This window comes from Phascolarctos cinereus, unplaced genomic scaffold, assembly GCF_003287225.1.
Source record: "Phascolarctos cinereus isolate Bilbo 61053 unplaced genomic scaffold, phaCin_HiC Scaffold_4;HRSCAF=312, whole genome shotgun sequence".
Taxonomy (NCBI): domain Eukaryota; kingdom Metazoa; phylum Chordata; class Mammalia; order Diprotodontia; family Phascolarctidae; genus Phascolarctos; species Phascolarctos cinereus.
In genome coordinates this window covers 474,978,046-474,992,997 of record NW_027555847.1, presented here as the reverse complement: position 1 = coordinate 474,992,997, position 14,952 = coordinate 474,978,046, and the positions used below count along the sequence as shown (strand labels likewise).

The following is a 14,952-nucleotide window of genomic DNA, read 5'->3' as shown; positions in this document are numbered from 1 at the left end:
TATAGCACTTCAAATTCTATGGATCAGCCTGGACCCTTTCAGTCAGTCATGCATTCACAGTACAACATTTTCAGTTCCCTAAAACATGCTTCTCCCTCAGGGTCCAAGCAACTTGGACCCTGCTTGAACCCAAGAGAGTGAAGTCTTCTTTTCAGGTAAGAGAATAGCACTGTAGGTATTAGCTGGTATTTTAAAATTAAATCAAAACAGCACAGGTTTAACCAAGGTGACACCCATGGGCATTTCAGGCATTGTTTTCTCTCAGATTTTGCAAGCCAGACTGAATGTCAGTTGTTTGGTAGAGTTGTTTGACCAGTGGAAATACACATTTGGCAGAGAGGAGGCAGGTCTGGTGTATGACCATAGGCAATCAGAAAGGGACAGGCAGTCTGAACAGTCCTGGCATTGGTATCCAAACTGATTCAGCTCACATTCATTAAGAAAGTTCTATGTGCAAGGGATTGGGGATACAAAGTCACAATGAAAAAAAAGCAAACCATCCCTTAGCAGGGCGTTATTGTAATAAACAGTATATTTTAATAGTGAAACATCCTGGAAATTTTTAAATCCCATGTTTCACTTAATTAAGATGAGGCAACTGAGTGGTATAGTGGATTGAGCACTGGGTTTAGAGTTGGGAAGACCTGAGTTTCAAATTCTGCCTCAGGTTTTTACTAGCTCTGTGACCCTTGGCAAGTTACTTAATTGCTCTCAGCCTCGCTTTAGTCTTTTGTAAAATAAGGGAGTTGGACTTGATGGCCCCTATGGTCCAATCTAACTCTGTAGTCCTTAGAATTAGTTTCTGGTCCAAAAGACAGTGGGATTGAATGTTAATAGTGCCAGACTGAAAATCGAGGGATTTTTTTTTCACTCTAGACACAATCACCAATTCTTGAACCCAGAACAAATTGCTTATCTTTTTTAATGCATTAGGTTTTCCGGTTGAAAAATTGGGTTAGTGATCTTTATCTCCTGTCTGTGTTTATTATTTGTGTAAACAAATAAGGTAAAATCATGCTGACATTTCTCTCCTTAAACTACCAGTGCCATCTCCTACAAGAAACTTTTCCTGATTCCCCTTCCCTCCTTACCCCTATAACCCTCCCCATCACCAATTGTCTTTCTGGCTCCCAAAATTATCTTATATATGCTTTGTATGTATTTATGTATGTAAGTATTTTTTTTTCTGTTATAGAATGTTAGCTCCTTGAGAACAGGAACTCCTTTTTGGGGGGAAGGGAGGGTAACTGCAGTGCCTAGCACGTCATAATTCTTTAATAAATGTCTGCTGTTTATTAAGATTGGAGTTGTCCTCTTAGTGAAAAGAATAAGCAGGATGTAGTGGATAGAGTGCTGAACTTGGAGTCAGGAAGACATAGCTAGGTTCAAATCTTGCTCTCATACATTTATTAGCTATGTGTTCCTTGAGTCACTTAACTTCTCTGGGACTCAGTTTCTTCATCTGTAAAATGAGGGGTTTGTTGGACTTGATGGCTTCTAATACCACTTCTAGCTCTAAGATCCTATGATCCCTATCAGTGGTCATAAGCAATTTAATGTAATATTCGTTCATGTTTGGTCCTGGGCTAAGAAATTTGAATAGGGAAAAGGGAATAGAGGTGCTGTTTGCTCTTACTAAATTTGTTACTTAAAATTATATACATACAAACCTATGTATGTATGTAAATTTGTACCATGGCTTAAGCCCATGAAGTAGTTAATGTCCATAAATGTTTCACAAAAAAAGTATACTTTGATTGACAGTTCATTGATAAGGTATCCAAGGGGTGGTTTTTAAAAGCAAAAAGAAACGAAAAATACACCACAAGTTTGAGCAGTTTATATAAGACAAGGAGATAAATCCATAATATCCTGGTTATGGGAAGGAGCTACCTCTTACAGACCTAGAATCATATATAACATGTTCATTTTGGGAACTTTCCTTGGGGCATCATTTTCAAACTTTGTTCTTGCATCAAAATGATCCATTCTATGTGAATGTGGGCTCTGTGAGAACATTTTTATGTGGATACTTTTCTTTCTGTAATGTTACATATGAAATTATATTACACAATAAAGCCACATGAATCATTCACATTCTTTTATACTGCTGATGTGTAAGTGTCTGAATTATTTTATCCATTTGGATACTCCTTTCCCTGGCATAGATTGCAACCTCTCTTGGATCTTGCCAGGATGAGAAGCCTGGGTGAAAAGTGACCATGATTTTCCACAAATTCTCCACACAAAGGATCTAGCCAATGTCCTTGAGGCCTTCTTTCTAGTGCATAAAATTCCACCCAAAGCTAAAAGGAACTTCAGAAGTTTGAACTCCTTTAATTTACAGATGAGGAAACTAAGATTCATGGAGACAAGTGAGTTGCCCAAGTTCACAAAAGTGGTAAGCATCAGAGTGTTTATTTGAACCCACATGCTCTGACTATAGTACTAGTATTCTTTTCACTGTACCAGTGATTTAAAAAATGGTTGGTTTTTTTAGGGTAGACACCAAAGCAACACTTGGACTGTACTTTATTCTTGTCTCTTCTAATCATAAATATCATTTAATATGTCTTTGATGTTATATTTATTAAATATGTCTTTATGTATCAAGTTTTCATTTGTAACATACTACAGTTTATTCATTCTGGCCATATAAGTCTCCATTGCCCATTGATCCATCTACAAAAAATACTTTTGCATGTGGCAGGCTGGGGTATATGCAAATGAATTTAATTTGATCTATTGTTATCCACATTTTACCCCTAATTTCACTTTTCACAATGGCATTCTACATCTTTGAAAGGGGCAGTGTGATATTGGAAAAGAGGCTAGCCTCAAAATAGGAAAGAGATGGATTTAACTACTGACCGTTGATATATAACAGCTATGTGATAGTGGAAAAATCACATAACTTCTCTATGTCCCAAGTGTCTCATTTGAAAGGTTTCATTTTATTTCTTATTTTATAGATAGGTAAAGTAAGGCCTAGAAAGGTGAAATTGAGTGCTAAGGACTCCTCAGGAAATAAATGTCAGAGGGTGGTAGATTTAGAACTGAAAAGCACCTACCCTGGGATTCATCTGGTTCAACCCCCTCCTTCTTTTAGATGAGGAAACTGAGGCCTAGAGAGTTAGTGACTTCCCTAAGGTCACATAGACTAATAAGTAGCCAGCACTCTTTGCAATACATAGAGTTGTGATTTAACTTCAAACCCATTTCTTCTTCTACTATACCATATTGTTGAAACTTGTCCCCCAAAGCTCTGTCCTTGGCCCTCTTCTCTTCTCCCTCTAGACTAGCTTATTTGGTGAGCTTAAGCCCATGAGTTCAATTATCATTTCTTTGCAAGTGATTCTCAGATATGTTTATCCAGCCCAACCTCTCTCCTGACCTCCAGTCTTGCATCACCAGTTCCTTGCTGGATATCTTGAACTGGATATCTCATAAGCATCTCAAACTTACCATGTCCAGAATGGAATCTGTTATCCTTCTGGTGAGGTCCTCCCCTCTTTCTACTTTCCCTATTACTGTCAAAGGCATCCTCCTCCTCCCAGTCATCCAGGCTCACAACCTAGGTATCATTCTTGACTCATCACTTGGACTTTAGTTGCCAAGTGTTGTTTCTACCTTCTTAACATCTCTTATATACATCCGCTTTTCTCTTCTTGCTTATCTGCATTACTAGTGAAGACCCTTAATCATCCCACACCTAAACCATTGTAAATAGCCTTCTGATCAATCTAACTGCCTCAAGTCTTTCCCCGCTCCAATGTAACCTCCACTTAACTACCAAAGGGATATTCCTAATGTATACACCTGACCATGTTACCTCTTCCACCTACTAACTAAACTCCCAGTGGCTCCCTGTTGCCTCTAGAATATGATACAGTTTTCTCTATATATAGGGCTTTTAAAACCTTTCACAATCCAACATGATTTGATCAGAGGATATGTATTGGGGGTACTGAGTCAGGTGGTTCTGGTGAGCCAGTTAAAGGACTAGACAAAAGAATATAAAATTGATGTAATAGGAAGTAGGGAGATTTAGCATTCATACTTCATCTAAAGCCTATCCCCCTCATTTTCATATGTGAGGAAACTTAACAAAGGAGTGACATAATATAAGGGGTTATTTCGGAAGATTAAGGACTGATGGTCTTTCAGGTCCTTCCAGCTTTGGCTCTATGATCCTATGATTTGGCAGCATTACGTGTGTGTGTGTGTGTGTGTGTGTGTGTGTGTGTGTGTGTGTGTGTGTGTGTATGTGTGTGTGTGTATGTATATACATATGGATATATGTATGTATATGCTTCTTTCCCTTTGCAATGATCTAAATTTTATGTGTGTGTGTTAGATATATATACTTATATATAAAAGTTTTATATGTACATATAAGTTGGATATATATATACTTATATATACACATATAAATTTCGTGTGTGTGTATGTATGTATATACATATAAGTTGGATCATTGCAAAGGGAAAGAAGAAGCAGAAAAACTAGTCAAGTGGTTCAAGCATGAATGCTAGTTTGTAGGAAAGATTGGCGGTGGGATAATAGAGGTCATGCTTATTGGTCTTATGTGTTCATTTTATCTGACAATTCAACCTTAAACATCTACTATTGTAAGTTATTGTATGTGAGTCAGGTTACAAAAATTAATGGCAGCATCATGGTAAATTCCTTTTCTGGGCTTTCTCTTAAACCTACAGTTCCATTGTGAAATAAAACAATAGAAAAAGGAATCACAAGTAATACTATAAAAGTCAGTGGCAAGAATAGGTGATAGCTTCTAGTGCAAAATATACTGGATTAGGAGGCATGAGGTGAGGAATAATAACATTTATGTAGCACTTTAAGGTTTACAAAGCACAATATACATATTATCTCATAACAACCCTAGATAGTAAGCACTATTATTTCCCCCTTTGTAACAGTTAAAGAAATTGAGGCAAACAGAGGTCAAATAGCTAGTAAGTATCAGAGAATTTGAATTTGGATCTTTCTGATTCCTACTCCAGTGCTGTACTCTAGCTGTTCTGCTTTTGGCTCTGCTGGCTAATTACTATTTGATCTTCTACTAAGTGAGAAAGTTGGGCTGAATGTTTTTTCTTTCTTAAAAAATTTTAAATTTACATTTATTTTGTTTCTGTACCTTAATTTCTGTTTATATTTCTCCCCTTCCAATACCCAGAGAATCATTTCCTATAACTAAGGAAAAAGGAGGGGGCAGGGGAAGCTATTCAGTAAAATTAACACATCAGCTGAATCTGATAGTATATGTGGTATTCCAGATCCAGAATGCCCCACTTCTGTAAAGACAGAGAAGTTATTTTCTCATTTCTCAGGGCCCAAATTTGGCCAGTATGACTAAACAGCATTCTCTCTCTCTCTTTGGTTCTTTCCTTCCTTCCTCCCTTCCTTCCTTCTTCTTTTCATTTATATTTTTATTTTATTTCATATTCCACCTAATTCATTCTGCGAGGATTCATGTCTTCTCTGACTTCCTTATGTCTTACCGTGTAGCAATATCCTATTATATTCATGTACCACAATTAGTTTAGCTATTTATTCCCTAATCTACCATGTTTCCAAATGACATCTACTTTTCCCCCAGCTTTTTGCTATCACAGATAGTACTGGTATGATATATGTGATGTATTCAAAGTAAATAACTTAAAAAGAGCTCTTTTAAAGGATTCTTCCAGCAAAGAGACAGAGAGAGACAAACAGAGACAGAGAATATACGAAAGAATTGTTTTGGCCCTTATCATAGTAGAGAGGACAGTTTTCAGGATTCATCGAAACCATCAATAAGTTAAGGAATGAAGAATTGCCACTTCAGTATGAATATGATTTTAACTAAAAATCAATTTGTTTTCTTTATCATTAAAAATATCCAACCAGAAGCATATTAGATAAAATGCTTGCCAGATATATAGCTTTTTACATATTTTGCTGATGATATAAGATTTGTATTCCTTCCTTCCTACTGTTACTGGAACATTTGCTTGAAATGAGATGAATTAAAAAACATTTATTCATTAATTGCTTCCAGTGATATGTGTAACTTCCAGTGATATTCTGCTCACAGCTTGCAAATATCATGGTTTTATCTTTGTTCTAATCACTGTGCTATTCACAAATTCATTATTATCCTGGTGCCTCTTTCCCCAAAGGGAGCTTTGGCTTTTACTTCCTATTCCTTCTACAGTTTGACTGAAGAGTTTTAGAATTAAAAAAACAAAACAAAACATAGAAATCATCTGTAAGCCTTGGAACTGCAAAGTGGACACATCTGTTTTCACATAAGTATAAATTGCTGCCTTCCAAATATTAAACATAGAATTCTTGCCACATAGTTGAATAAAGTTTTCCATCCTTGAAATGGTACTTGAAATAAAAACAAAACTGTATAGTTCCTTTACCATGGAAGGGGAAAACATTTAATTTATCTTCTACCACTAACCAAAACATGATGCAACGATGCTGCAACAGCCTGAAGTCCATTTTTCTTTATAGAAATTCCAAGCTAACAGTGGCATTGAAGAAGTTGCTTGAAATCCAGATTTTTTTTGATTGTAAACATCTGTGCAATAAAGCAATAAACCTTCTTTGGTTGGTCCTTTTATATCAGTGGTTTGTATTAGAAGCTTTTATTCAGTACTTGATTTCTACATTAAATTTTTTCTGTCCTTTTAAAAATTAAATTGGTTCGGGTTATTTGAAAATATAAACAGATCATTTTAGAAGCTCACATGAGTATTTCAGTTCAAATATGGAAATGAGGAAACAAAAATGAATGAAAAATAATTTTTGAGCAGGGGAGAGAAGTCATTATAGATAATACCTAGTCTGTATTTGAAAGGTTATAAAGGACCATCTGCCACATTTTCATTTTAAGTATTGACTATATTTCCTCAGACATTGTTAATAGTGTATTGGGAAGATCCTTGGACTAGGAATCAGATAATGCCTGGCTTTTACTACTGCCTCCCTGTACTAGCTAAGTTGTGTGACCAGGGTATCAGTTTTCTCCTCTTTAAAATGGGGATAATACCTTAAAACATAATTGCTCATGTACAACCTATATCAAATTGCTTACTGATTTAGGAGGAGAGGAGGGAGAAAAATTTGGAACTCAAAATTTTGTCAAAATGAATGCAAAAAATTGTCTTTACATATAATTGGAATATATCTTTACATATAATTGGAAAAAAATATAAAACACTATCTCACTCGAGGTTGTAATGAGGATGAAATGAGATAATATATTGAAAGTGCTTTGTAAGCCTCAATAATATGTATATTTCAGTTACTATTATTAATTGCTGACTCATATAATTTCTTCCTTCTTCCATTTTGGCCTTTAACGTAAACACACACACGGGCATGCGCACACACAAGTTACACTTCTCTAGAACTCCTGTTAGGCTCAGTGATTGTTTTTGAAGCAATATTTCACTACCTCTTGCTCTCAAAGATATCGGAAGAAGCCAATGCTTATTAGGGTCAGAAACAAACAAATGGAAAATGTGTTTGGAGTTCTCATTCACACTATTTCATAATGGGTATGATGGTCATTTTTACCTACTTTGCTTAGTGAGTTAGAGTGGGGTGGGCTAAAACTCTTTTTAGTGATCACGGAGTCTCATTCAGTGCTCTGTGGCTTGGTGCAGTCTAGACAACATTATTGACAGAAAGAAGCATTTGGAAAACCTCGCCATCAATAGAAAACTCCTCTTCCATTTGGAATCCTTGTTATGCATTCTTCATGAGAGTAGTCATCACCTTTGGCAATCCTGTGGTTCTATTTTATGTTTTGTTTGATTTTAATAATGAGAGAAGTTGGGGCTAGATAGGTAGGTTTGAGAATCATCAACATAGAGATATTGTTTGTCAGCAAAGGCTTGGAATTATAGAAGATAAGTTACAAAACTGTCCATAACCTTTGCGATAGCTACTACTGGATATGAATTCTGATTATGTCAAAGGTGGAACAAAAGGACAATAAAGACATACCAAACAATTTATAGCCTAGGCACCTTTTATGGTAGCAAGGAAGCAGAAACAAAGTGTACAAAAAATTATGGCAATGATTGTTATGGAATAGGATTGTGGACTAAGAAATGATGAATATTAAAAATTTAGGCAAATATGAAAGATTTGTGTGCAGAATATAGAGTGAAATAACCAGAACCAAGAGAGCATCATTTAAAATTGACTTTTTATTGTTCAGTTGTTTCAGTTGGATCCAACTCTTCATGTCCCTATTTTTGGGATTTCCTTGGCAAAGATACTGGAAGAGTTTGCTGTTTCTCTAGCTCATTTGACAGATGAGGAAACTGAGGCAAACAGGGTGAAGTGACTTGTCTAGGGTCACTTGTCTGAGGCCAGATTTGACCTCATGAAGATGAGTTATCCTGATTCCAAGTCCAGTGCTCTATTCACTGCGCCATCTAGATGCTTTAAAATGGGCTATAATAGTATAAATTAAAAGATTCCTAAAAGATTCTGTGAGTAACTTGGAGGTAGAATTTACTTCTCCCGTCCTGGTAGCAGGACTGGGTACTACTAGCACTATCCTATATGTAAGATGTATCATCATATTGAATATTTCTGCTTAATTCTTTTTCCTTGTCAAAAGGGCATATTTATTTGGGGATGGAGATTGAAATGACTATGATGTCCAGATAAATGGCATCCGTGAAACACTTATTGCATACCATATCTTATTTTTAATTTTTTTTCTTTTTTATTTGGTTTTGACTTCAAACTTGGCTCTAATTCTAACAAGTTAGTGGTATGACTACATGCACTCAGTTGATTCAGAAATGATTCCCATACTAATTTAATTCACTAAACATTAAGTGTCTATTACATGCAAGTGTCTATTATTGTGCTGACTCTGAGTAACCAATTATTTCCTGTCTTTTAAGGTATAATACTATGTCTTTAAATACCTTAAAATCATTATTTTCAATTTGATGTGTCCTGAGAATATGTCCATATTATACAGGAATAAGGCTTCTGTGTAGCTTGTAAGCCTTTGTCATCTTTCATTTTTTAATCATGAGCCATATTTTATTTTGTTTTTTCTGTTCTCCCCTATTGCCACCTTTACATTGAGCTCATTAAATATTAAAGTGTGTTGCTTTAATTTGGGTTGTCTTAGCCAATTTTTCATAGAATTATCTACCCTTTCATTCTCTGCAGCAGATGGCACTTAAGCTACAGTTATTTTTATGGTATTTTTATAAAAACTCATCAAAAACACTTCAATATGAGGTGACCAATTATCCCACTTAACAGTGTTTCTTTTTGCTTTTGGATGCTTGATCAAACCAACCACGCCACCATAGAGAACCGTGAAGAGCCATCTTTCCCCCATTGTATCTTCCAGTTTCATTTAGGGTGAGGATGTGAATTTTTACATGATTTCAGTTCCTTCAGCAGTATGTGCAGTCTTGGGCATTACTCAAGCAAGGCCCTCACATTTAAAATACCAAGAGCTAAGTTAATGTTTACATATTGACTAATACACCTATGCATAAATACAATCGCTTATGTTCTCTTCCACTCTTTCTGCTACTCAATCACGGTAGAAGTAAAAGTGAGTTCCAAAGGACCGAGGACCAGCTTGTATTTTCCTTTCTTCCAAGGGTTGCCATGGCTAAAGAATTTATCACCTAATAATTAGCCTACTGGTAATGACCTTGGGCTGGCAGGCTATGGCTTGTACCACAGTTGAAGCCTTTTGAGCATTTTAGAAGCTGATGAACCTTAAATTACCTTTTAGAATCTAGAATCACCTCTGTGCCATGATATGGTATCTAAGTAGAAGTATTAAGAGAGTATTTTAATTGATATAGTGAGGTAGTATCATGGATAGAACCCTAGACTTGGACTCAGGAAAACCTGAGTTCAAATTTTGCCTCATATAGTACCCATGTGATCCTGGGCAAGTCTCTTAATCTGTCTCAGCCTCAGTATTCTCATCTGTAAAATGGGGATGATAATAATAGCAACTACTTCACAGTGTTTTTGAGAATCAACTAAGAAAATATATACAAAGTCTTTGTAAATTTCAGAGTATTTTATGTAATTATTTTTATTTTAGCAAACAGTAGATAAATGAAAATAAAAATTTACCAGGATGATCTACAATTTGACCTGAGAGTGGACTAGATATATGCATACAAGCATAGGTATCAAGACAAATAAACAAACACACCTTCACCATCAGGAAGATTGCTAGCTTGATGATCAGAGGATCTCTAGATGTCCCCACCCTTGGGAGTTCTGGCTACCTTTGGTGGCTTTCTTGGGGATTGCCTTCTGCACTTGATGCCTCATATCACAGTGTCATTGTCCTTGGCTATCTCTGACTGGGAGGCTACCCCGCACTGGCTCTGGCTTTAATAGGAGAAGGGACTTGGGGATTTCCCACTGGGTTCCTGGCTAACATTTTGTGCCATTTTGGGGTAGGAAAAGTCACTTACTCTTATTTCTTATTGAGTTTCCTGAACATTATTAAGTCCAGTGTGAACTTCAACTTTTTGCTAGAGTAAACATCTGAGAGCCAGCCAAGATGATTGCCTATGATTTTCTGTGCGCCACTCTAGTTTATTTGCTTTTTCTCTCAGTCAGTGAGTCAGTAAATATTTAGTAAGCGCTTACTATATACCAGGCACTATGCCAAGCACTAAAGATACAAAGAAAGACATAAAACAGGATCCCTACACTCATGGAGCTCACATTCTCGTGTGGGAGAGAACATGCAAACAACTATGTGCATATAAGATATGGGCAGTATAAATGGGAGGTAATCTCTGAGGACTGGGACAATTAGCAAAATGTCTTTTAAAAAGGTGGGATTTGAGCTGAGTTGTTTAAGGAAGCCCAGGAAGCCAGAAATTGAAAGAAACTGAAAAACTGAAGGGAGAACATTCCATATATGGGGGACAGCCCACGAAAAGTCATTGTGCTGGTGATAGAATATCTTGTTCCAGAAACAACAACAGGGCCAGTATTGCTGGATCATAGTGGAGGAGTAGTTAAGTATAAGAAGGTTGGAAGGGCTTTAAAGAAACAAATAAATTTGGTCCTGGAAGTAATTGGGAGCTACCAGAGCTCATGAAGCAGATGGGGTGACATGGTCAGACCTGCGCTTTAGAAGAATCACCTTAGCAACTGAGAAGGAGGAGGATTAGCACAGGCAAAGAATTAAGGCAGAGAGACTGATGAAAAATATTCCTCAACTAGGATGGTAGCTGTGTGAACGGAAAGAAACGGGACAAATAACAGAGATGTTGTGAAGATAGAAATAACATTTCATAATGGATTCAATATGTAGGGTATAGTGAATAGTTGAGGATGACACCAAGTTGTGGTTTTGGGTAACTGGCCAGATGGTAGCACATCCAAGAGTAATAGGGAAGTTCAGAAGAAGAAAGGTTTGGGGGAGGAAAAAAAATTAGTTCAGTTTTGGACAATTTATCCCTTAAATTTCAAGCATCTGCATTAATATTTGTGATGGCTTTAATTGAATTTAATTAAAATTTCTAGAAAGTTCTATTAAAACTAAAAAAGTAAGAAGGGCACTTTTTAGAATTTGCTGATAGTTAACCTTAGTTGGTGGTTTGGGGATAGTCATTTAGTGACGTCCAAAAAGCAAATGGTAATGCGTCATAGTAGCTCAGGACAGTCACTAAGACTGGTTCTGGGAATCATCTGCACAAAGATGATAATTGAACCCATGGGAGTTGATGAAATCAAATGAGATTTAATTTGAATAGGTTTAAGTGTTCTTCATTTGCAAATGCTTTCTTTCACCATTTGTTAGTATTATTATTGTTTTTTGTTTTATTATCTTTACTCCTTAAGGAAGTATTCTTTATTCTTATTTAAAAGATTATATTTTATTTCATATTTAACGATTCATGTTCCCTGTGCAAACACGTCGCATATGAAGGGTGTGCATCCTGGCATGTCACCCTCTATATTGGCATTTTTTAAAAAAAGAATGTGACATTTTCTACTGCCTTTATGAAGTGAAAGGAATCAACTGTGTTCTTAAATGATACAAGTGATTTTTTTTTTTAAAGATACCTCTTGGGCATATTGAGATGCAGGCCAAATGAAGGACTCTGAAAGTGGAGCATTGCATGTGGCTATTGTTGAACCACACATACGGCATGCTCATGTTTCTAGATTTATCAGCATTAACACCTGTTAATGCAAGTAAGGATAAACACTATCACATCTCAGGTTTGGGGACAGAAACTTCACAAGGGAGGAATCTCCCAGATTTCCGCAACATACAATGGGCCTTTTATATAGTTTTGTCTTGCTCAAAAGTATCAGTATGCTAGTGATTTTATTCTGAAGTTTGATTTGGATTTATGAATCTTATAGTTTAAGTTACAATTTAGAGTCTGAAATAATCTTTATTTTGAACCTCTCAAACATAGGCAACTTTCAATCTAAGCCTCTAAGTTTACAGGGAAGGAGAGAAGGAAGGAAATGAGCATTTATCTGCTATGTGCCTGGCACCATGCAAACATAATCTCATTTTATCCTCACAACAATCCTGGCAAGGAGGTGCTATTATTATCCACGTTTTACAGTTGAAGAAACTGGGGCAAACAGAGGTTAAGTGTCTTGCCCAGTGTCACATAGCTAATAAGTATCTGAAGCTAAATCTGAACTTGGGTCTCCCTGACTACAGGCCCAATGCTGCATCCTGTGCTATGTAGCTGACCTGTATTGGAAAAGAGTTTTCCTCACTTGAGATTTACCTACCCTGAATCACAGGTTCAGCTCCTATTCCAAATGTTTTAAGGACTATTCACTAATAGTTTTTAAAAGATGATCTAAGGTAGATGAATAGTATTTTTCATGTATTTTTTCTTATACTTATATTCTTATATATACATATATATATATATATATTTGCTTATACATGTATTTTTTTCTTACAAATTTCCAAGGATTATCCCTGAGTCTTAGTTTGCTTAGAAGAGTAAAGAAAATAAAATCATGAACTAAAGTTAACTATCAGCAAATTCTGAAAAGTGCCCTTCTATTTTTTAGTTTTAATATAACTTTCTAGAAATTAAAATTTCAATTAAAGCCATCACAAATGTTAATGCAAATGCTTGAAACTTAAGGGGTTTTTATTTTATTTTCATCTAGGGTAGAAATTCCAAAGTGAATGGCATAATAAGACTTATGTGACATTGAATACCTATGGATAGAGAAAATGAGGGGGGACATTACTTAGCAATATAGTTTGCCTGAGGTTTGTAGCAAAAGATTTCTGATTTTTTTTGCCTTTTTGACAAGTAATTAAATTATTATTCTAGAGATGTGATCAAAGTGCTCTGTGAATTTTAAAGTGCTATAATAGGTGTGACATGATCATTATTATCATAGTAAATATTAATTTGTTGTTTACTTCCTCATTGTATCTTGTTATACATTACTAATATGATGAAAAAAATTTTCTTTGACATTTTCCTAGGTAGTTAGCTGCAGGGTTTCTTTAAATAATCTAGGCTCCACAGCTAAGCGGCTGTCTTTTCAACTCTGGCTTTACTTCTCTAGATATTGCAGGCATAAGGTAGACCAAAATGAAGAAGCATAAAACTGGGATGAGGGGTAGAAATACAATGCTTTTATTTCCTGTCTTGGACTTGGAAAGAAGAGTAACAGAAGGGTTTGTGAAATGCAGCAAAATCTAATTACAGTTTGACTTAAAGCCACATTTATACAATGTCTGAAGGATGAGTTCACTTCCATGAAAACAAACCCAGCTCGCTGCTATGTCCTGGGAACCCTGGACAGACCATCCACCAGAAGAGAGCAGCCATCGCCCTCTGCTGTCCCCGAGGTGAACTACACTTAGCTTTCCACTGAAGAGTGAAAAGATCGAACAGGCACCCAGAGACCAGATGGTCCTTGATGTGTGAAGCCATTTCCGAAGAGAAAATCAAATCAACCCAATCAGCCAAGTGAGAGGGAGCAGGGAGCACTGATCGTGGACGTCGTTGCTGTTTCAGGAGGAAGTGCAGTGGTTAGTGTGCACGATGCCTAGGGAGGTGGTCACATTTCTGCATTCTTGTTTTTGTTTTTTCTGTTTTTGTCCTGTGAACTAGACTTCCACCAGTCTAATCCCCATGGAGGAGCAACAGCTTGTTGGCAGCGATGTTTGTCCCTGCAGGTTGGAGGCAGAGAAATTAAGCCTCACCTTCCTTGCTTCTCTCCTAATTACAAGCCAGCTAGGCAGTGCAATAGATGGAGCGCTGGACCTGAAGTCAAGAAGACCTGAGTTCAAATCCAGCCTCAGACTGGTTTTACTGGCTGTGTGACCCTGGGCAAGTCACTTAACCGCTACCTGACTCAGTTTCCTCATCTGTAAAATGGGGTAATAATAGCACCTACCTCCTAGGGTACTGAGGATCAAATGAGATAATAATTGTAAAGCACTTGGCACAGTGCCTGGCACATAGTAAGCCCTATATAAATATTTGTTGTTGTTGTTATTGTTGTTATGAAAGATAGCCAGGACCCTAGCCCTTCTAATTTTGTGTTTTCTTTCACTTTTGCAAACCAAGCTGAAGGAATACAATTGTCTACCAAATTCAATTTTAAATAAATTTTCCCCCTACCCCATAATAATAATAACAATAATAGCATTTATATAGTACTTAAAGTTTGCAAAACATTTTATAAACATACCGTTTTATCCTTACAACAATCGTGGGTCATAGGTGCTATTATTATCCCCCTCATAGTTGGGAATGAAAAAACTAATAAATTTCAGAGAACCTTGAGCAACAGTCAATTGATCAATAAAATTTATTAAGTGTCTACCATGTGCCTGACACAGTGCTAAGCACTGGGGATACAAAAACAGGCAAAAGACAGCCCCTGCCCTTCAGG

The 14,952-nt window shown here is 36.4% G+C and overlaps 1 protein-coding gene across 2 annotated transcripts in view; it reads left to right on the top strand.

Annotated features, from left to right (window-relative positions):
- Positions 1-14,952, top strand: part of FAM110B (family with sequence similarity 110 member B) — a 193,553-nt gene that overhangs the window by 58,636 nt on the left and 119,965 nt on the right. The window lies entirely within an intron of this gene.